An 8,102-nucleotide genomic window follows, 5' to 3' on the forward strand; every position below is an offset into this window, starting at 1 on the left:
GGAAGGAGGGTAAATGAAGAGAATGAACTTGACATGGATGACAGATGGGAGCCCTGTCCAGATACCAAGGGAAGGGTAGGGGGAGGATGGAGAGGAGGACAAGATGTGTGTGTGCCAGGACACGGAAGAATGTTCTGTGCCTTCCCACTGGGTGGGACCCAGGCTGGAATCGCCCAGGGATGACCTCTGTGGCTGGGCTTGTGACAGGCCCTTCAGAAAGCTCAGAGGAAATTGTGCTCTAGAGATGGGAGAGGACCTTACCCTGGGAGGAGGGTCCCCTCCTCCAAGGGGAACACAAGGGCACCCCACATTGATCTCTGGAATGCAAGGGGATTTTGTCCATCTGTTTAGTTTATTGGTTGCATCTCAAATGCCTAGGAAGGAGCCTGGATCCTAGTACAAGTTTGCTGGATAATTGTTGAGCGAGTAAATGAATTCATCAAGTACTCATGGGCTGCGCTCTGCAATTCCACACTTGCTGGGTATGGCAAGCTCACAAGACGTGAGTGTCGCTCCTCCTGGCTCCTCTGAAACGCAGTTCAGAAGAAGCTTCTTCCAGCCTCTTCCTCCAGCAAGCCAAGCTGTCTCCTGAACTTTAGAGATGAAGACACCGAGCAAAGAGCTTTGAACTTGGCATCAGGGAACCCAGGTTTACTGGCCCCAGACCTGGCCAAATCCCTCAACTTCTGTGAGCCCCCTCATTTGTGAGTCCCCAAGAATGGTGTCCTGCCAGTCTTGCCTGCTTTTCAGGGTGCCTTTGAAGAACACAAATGTGGGTAAGGAAGCACCGGGGGACCAAACCACCATGCAGTGTAAAGCATTATTCTCTCTACTCTTACACTTGGGAAAAAAATTAAAGACAAAGAAAAGTACAAGGACTATTGTAACAAATCCAGAGATACTCACCCCTCAGAGTAACAGGTGCTAATAATCAGTTACATTTGTTTCCTACCTCTCTGGAATAAAGTCATGTTGTATAAAGTTCAAGTCCCCTGTTACGCATTCCTTAATTTTATTCCTCTCTACACTCCTCTTTCTCAGAGGCAACCACTATTATGATTTTGGTGTATAAATCCCATGTCTTAAATATTTCTGATATACTATTTATGGGAATCACAACCGATAAACAAAAATTTTATTAAGTTTTTTAAACAAAAGTTTGCTTAGGAGCACCTAGGTAGCTCAGTTGGTTGAGTGTCCAACTCTTGATTTTGGCTCAGGTCATGATCTCAGGGTTGTGGGATCAGGCTGGGTCAACTCCACAGTCAGCCGGGAGTCTGCTTGAGATTCTCTCCCTCTCCCTCTGCCCTTTTCCCCGCTCTCAAATGAATATATAAATCTTTAAACGAATTAAAAAATTTAAAGTTTGCATAAATAATACTAAATTTCTGCACTCAATTCCAAGTGTGTGTGGTTGGAGGTTTCCCATACCACCAAGAAATTCCCCAACGCCATCTGGGTGGCCTAGAATTCATCTCAGTTCTGACACCATCTACCTGAAGACAGCATCAGATTCCTCAGGTTAAGGGTTCAGGCCCACAAGAGTGCTCCCCCCACCCCCGCCCCTAATATAAAGCACAAAACTGTACTTGTCATTAGCTATTGACTGGAGACTCTAACGAATCCCTCCATGGGTTCCAATTAATTTGCTAGAGTGGCTCACAGAATTCAGAGAAACACCTTACTTACAAGAGCCCTGGTTTATCTCAAACAGGTGTAACTCAGGAGCAGTCAGATGGAAGAGATACACAGGTATGGGGAAGGGTGTGGAAATTCCCTGCCCTTTCTGAGCACACCTCCCTCCCCAAATCTCCATGTGTTCACCAACATGGAAGTCCTTCAAAACCAATTATTTGGGGTTTTCATTACATAGAAACAATTGATTAAATCATTGACACCCACAGGGAGGTGACTCCCTGATACAGACTCTGTTTGGGGTATGCCAAGGAGAAATGAAACAGGAGGGACTGGTTCCAGCATTGGAGATCGTTTTCCCTTAAATTCAATTCCAAATCCTGGGCTTGCCCTGGAGTTAACCAACTAACTTGGGTCCTTAGGGGAAACAGATGAATAGGATTGATGTACATTTGGAATTTATTTGGACTCTGACCAAAAAACGATCCCAGCTTAGACCTAGCTCTCAAGGAAAAGAGATGTTGCCTCGCTCTCCTTCTGTCACCCTCCTGGCCATAGCAACAATCAGGCTGACAGGAGTTGCCCCCAGGAATGAAGCTTTCCCTGGTGCTTTTTCCTGCTTACAGAGGGCTGGGTGCCCAGGTACCACCCAAGGGAACAAGGACGGGGCCTCAACTTCCAACAGCCCCATCCTCTGGCTTGTTCTTCCCAATACATTCCAGAATCATGATGTATCTCTCAGAAAGGAAGACTTATTTTTGCCCAAAGCATAAATAAATCCAGGAACCAGTTCCAGTAATCACAAGTACACGCCAACTCTCGAGGGCACTTGACAAAAGTGGAAAGAAATCGGTATAGCCTTCCCAGAAAGGCCACTGGCGGTGTGGAAGCCAGAGGGATTCTGGAGAAAGAAAGAAGAAAGGAGGAGCTAGATAGAGTTTTATATAACATTATCAAGTTTTTCAAACAAATGGAAAGATAGAGCAATTTTAAAAACAAATTTGAAGTTATTTTGCCCAATTTACTCTAGATCTCAAGATAGAAAAATAAGAGGGCACCTGGTGGCTCAGTTGGTTGAGGGTCTGCCTTTGGCTCAGGTCATGATCCCAGGGTCCTGGGACCAACCCCTGAGCAGGCTCCCCGCTCAGTGGGGGGTCCACTTCTCTCTCTCTCTCCCTCTGTGTGTGTTCTTGCTCTCTCTCTTGCTCTCACTCTCTCTCAAATAAATAAAATCTTAAAAAAAAAATTAAAACATTATGTTCCACTAGAAACCTGACCATACTCTTTAATTCTCTCCCCAGAGGTCTTTGATCCCATCAGATTGTTTCTCGTGCTTGCCTTAATATTTTCATGATATAAAAATGACTGTATGGGATATTGTTTTTAAACTTTAAACTGTATGTAATTTTGTTTTTAAACTTTCTTAATTTTTTTCTTTGATAAATGTATGTATGTATGTATGTATGTATTTTAAAATTAAATTTTAGCTATTTAACATACAGCGCAATATTGGCTTCTGGAATAGAGTTCAGTAATTCGTCCTTTACATACAACCCCTGGTGCTCATCACAAGTGACCTCTTCCATACCCATTCCCTATCTAGCCCATACCCCACCTACCTGCCTCTCTCAAACCTCAGTTTGTTCTCCACCATTATGAGTCTCTTAGGGTTTGTCTCCCTCTCTCCTTTTTTCTTTTTTTCCCCTTCCCATATGTTCATCTGTTTCATTTCTAAAATTCCACATATGAGTGAGATCATATGGTATTTGCAATTCTCTAACTTACTTCATTTAGCATTATATACTCTAATAATATATTCTAATAATATACTCTCATTCCATCCTTGCAGATGGCAAGATTTCATTTTTTGATGGCTGAGTAATATTCCCGTGCGTGTGTGTGTGTTTGTGTGAGTGTGTGTGTATCACGTGATTTTCTACTGTCCATATGATTTTGCAACTTGCTTTTTTAAGGAAAACGGTAGCAAAAAGAAAAAAACACATGAGATTCACCCTCCCAACAATTTCCAGCTGTATAGTATTGTCAAACACATGAACCCCTCCTTCTTAACTGAGTCCACACCCACCAAGCAAACTCTCCACCTTCCCCTTTCCCAGGGCCTGGCAATTACCATTCTATGTTCTATGAAGTTGACTGCTTTAGATACCTCATACAAATGGAATCATCGAGTGTTTTTCTGACTGCTTTATTTCACTCATGTAATATCCTCAAGTTTCATCCATGTTGTAGCAAAAGTGAAGTTCTTTATGGCTGAGTGATATTCCATTGTATGTATGTGCTGCATTTTGTTTATCCATTAATCTGTTCATGGACATTTTTCTTTTCTCTCAACAATTTATTTTTATTTTAATGAATTTAATTTCAATTATTTTATTTGAATAATCAATAGTATAGTTACAAAACCATGGAACATGTTACAAATTTGGGTATCATCTTTGCTTAGGGGCCATGCTAATCTCTATTTTTAGTGTATATACTGCCTAAGCAAGCATCATTCATGGACATACAAGGGTCCTGTTGGCTATCATGAACACTGTTGCCACAAGCACGGGTATGCAAACATCTTTTTGAAATCCCGTTTTAATTTTTTTTTTGTATACATATTTAACAGTGGGATTGTTGGATCATATGATAATTATATTTTGAATTTTTTTAGGAGACTCCTTCTTGTGCTCCCTAGTGGCTGTACCATCTTACCACCAATGGTGCACAAACATTCTAATTTCTCCTCATCCTAGCTAACACTTGTTGTTTTCTGGGTTTTGGGTAGTGGCCATCCTAATGCATGTGAGGTGATATCTCATTGTGGTTTTGGTTTACATTTCCCTAATGATGAGTGATGTTGAGCATCTTTTCATGTACTTATTAGACATTTGTATACCTTTAGAGAATTGTCTATTCAAATTTTTCACCCATTTTTAAACTGGGTCATTTGTTTTTTGTTACTGAGTTCTAGGAGTTCTTTTTCTATTCTGGATATTAACTTTTTATTAGATAAATGGTTCACACATATTTTCTCTATATGGTTGCCTTTTCACTCTGTTGATTTTGTTGTTGTTGTTGTTCACAGAAAATTTTAAATTTGATGTGGTCCTATTTGTCTATTTTTGCTTTTGTTGCTGGAGTTTTTGGTGTTATAGCTGAGAAATCCTTATTAAATCCAACATCATTGAGCTTCCTCCCTGTTTTCTTCTAGGAATTTTATAGTTTCAGGTCTTACATTTAGGTCTTCAATAAATGTTGAATTAATTTTTGTATGTGGTGCATGCAACTTGCTTTCTGAACTTATTTTGTCTTTATCCATGTTAGTACAAGGAGTTCTAGCTCAGCTGTTGTCACCGATGATGGAAAGTCCATGTAACATTGTCCCCAAGTTGTTCATCCATTGTCAACTTGCAACAAACAGTATCGTGATGAAGGTCCTAGGTGTACCACACACATGTGTAACAAACAGAAGCACTGGCCCAAAGGGTGTTCTCGCACACCTCTTCCATATTAATAGACATTAATAGACAATCATACAAAGAGGTTGTATGATAAGACAGTGCTGCTTCTCTTCCCTACAAGCACCTGTACCCTCCCTCACTGATGATGTAAGATGGTGCCTCATGATGCTAATTTCCATTTTCCTGATTACTAACTTAAAACTTGAGGTATATAGTTTATTAACCTGTTTCATGTTTTTCTACTCCCCGGAGCAGTTAGAACATGTGATTATCATAATGATAAAACTCAGGAAGTAACACTAAGTTACTCCATGGAACGCTCTTTTGTCTCCTATCCCCATGGTTTCAACTCAATAATAATAACACATCATAGTAGTTTGGGGCAAAGAGGAGGGAATAAAAGTCAACAAAACTTATGCTTATCTTAAAGAGATAAACTGAAGAAGAAATAGGTGCCTCGTTTGGATAATGGGTCTTTAGCAGGACAAAAACTACCCTGTACTTAGGGATCTGGGCCACACTGTCCTCACTTGTTCTGGGCCTTCGTAAGTAAAGATACACTATAAATGTGAGATAAATGACATTTTTCAAATTCAGATTAATAGTGAGATGGACTGATGTGAGTTAGTGATGACTGAGTTGTGAGCTATCAAAACTGCAAATTATAAAGTTTTTAAGGGCACACAACAAAACCCCTTCAGGCAGGCTTGCTTTGGAAGCCCTGTGAGAATCACCTGTCTGGTCTAGCCCTCTAGGTAGGAAGAGGTAGGCACCCAAGGGCCAAAGCTACACTATAAATGCAGAAACAGTTTGTCTATTTGGGGTTGCAAAAACACCAGGTAGGCTCCAATATCAGAATGACCCCCTGAGAAAAGGCTCTGCCAGGGGACAGGATTCAGGTGATAAAATAGTAAGAAAAGATGCTGATCCAGTGTATTTGAAAGTTGTCACTCCTGTGTTCATGACAAAAACAACAACAACAAACAAACAAACAAACAAACAAAAACCCACCCTGAACAAATTGAAAATCAACAACTCTTCTTAGATTGACTAGAGAACTAAAGTTACAGGCTCATGAGCTGGCTCCCAAACTGGAGAGATGGACGGGCAGATAGAGTCACAGCTTACTGGCAGAGGATCACAACTTACTGGAGCAGTAGCGTAGAAATAGAAATCTCGATGGGAATCAGTTATTGGTGTAGGAAAAGCCAAACTTTAATTGATGAATTGCTAGAAACTCCAGTCTGATACTTGGACAAGTCTGAAAGTTAAAAATTCCTGGGGGAACTCAGGATTTAGAAGATGTCCCCTTTTGGTGAGTTTTACTTCCATGAGTCTATCAGGTTCTCACGGTGAAGATTGGAGAAAAATCCCTTGGGCTTCTTGTAGGAAGACGGGAGAAGTAACCGTTCTGAAAAATGCTAGAGCATTCTGTCCTTCTTAATAAGGCCTGCCCTCAAAAGAAACTATTAGTCTGCTGGGGCCTAAACAATTGGAGGAGGGAAAACACACAACTTCAGCCCCCTCTAGCTGTCCTATTCCATGCAAGTTGCAGGTGTGGGGGTACAACTGAGAAGCACTTGTGAAGATCACAGTCCAGAGCTCAGTCTCATTAAAAGACTGAGACCTAATCATAAAACCATAGACCTCCCCCCTCTCCTACACCTCACAACGACATCAATAGTGCTCCTGTCTAATATCGGGGGAATACAACACCAGGACTGTCATGTGTCTGACCTTATATAAGAAGACTTTATGGAAACCCAAGCATGAACATATATAGGGGAGACAAAAATAAAGACACTGGAGGCCATTTTAGCCTGTGACACCTATGGCAATAGCAAACAGTAAATACAGCCTAACTCCTCGCCAAACAAACAACACTAACGGCCTGTTGTCTTTGATTCCTTTGACTTAGTACATCCTGTCTGGTTTTCACCAAAAAATCACAAGCCTTACTGAAAGACTGAAGCATAGTTTGAAAAGACAGAGCAAATGTTAGAAACACAATTAGGTATGGCAGAGAAGGAATTATCAGACCAGAAATTTAAAACATTTAAAATCATTAACTATGATTAATATGTTAAGGTAATATGTTAAGATAATATGTTAAGGTAATATGTTAAGAAAAAGTAAAGAAATGCCAGAACAGATGGGTAACATAAGCAGAGAGATGGAAATCCTAAGAAATAATCAAAATGAATTCTATACGTAAAAACCACTCTAACAGAAATGAAAAATGCCTTTGAGGGGCTCCTCAACAGATTGGACATGGCCAAGGAAAGAATCAGTGAACTTGAAGAAATGTCAATAGAAATTCCCAAACTGAAATGCAAAGATAAAAAAATTAAAAAGATGGAACCGTCCAAGCACTGTAAGACAATTATAAAAGGTGTAATACACATGTAGTGGGAATACCAGAAGGAAAAAAGAGATAAGGAACAGAAGAAATGTTTGAAGTAATAATGACTAAGAGTTTTCCGAAATTAATAACAGACATCCAACCATAGATCCAGGATGCTCAGAAAACACTAAAAAGGATAAATACTAAAAAATCTATACCTAGGTATATATTCAAACTGCAGAAAATCAAGGGCAAGAAGAAAATCTTGAAAGAAGCCAGAGAATAAAACACCTTACCTGTGGAAGAACAAGAATAAGAATCACATATGGCTTGCCTTCAAAAACTGCAAGCAAGGAGAGAGTGGAATAAATTATTTAGTGTTGAAATTTAAAAATCACCAACCTAGAGTTTTGTATCCACTGAAATTATCCTTTAATAGTGAAGGAGCAATAAAGATTTTCTCAGGCAAACAAAAACTGAGGGAATTTGCTGCCATCAGATTGCCTTGCAAGAAGTATTAAAAGTTCTTTAGAGAGAATGAAAATGATATGGGTCACAAACATGGATCTACATAAAAAAGGAAGAGCATTAAAGAAGGAATAAATGAAGGTTAAATAAAACCCCCCTTTTTTTTTTTTTACTCTTACTTGACCTAA

The sequence above is a fragment of the Mustela nigripes genome, chromosome 4 (genome assembly GCF_022355385.1).
Source record: "Mustela nigripes isolate SB6536 chromosome 4, MUSNIG.SB6536, whole genome shotgun sequence".
Lineage (NCBI taxonomy): Eukaryota > Metazoa > Chordata > Mammalia > Carnivora > Mustelidae > Mustela > Mustela nigripes.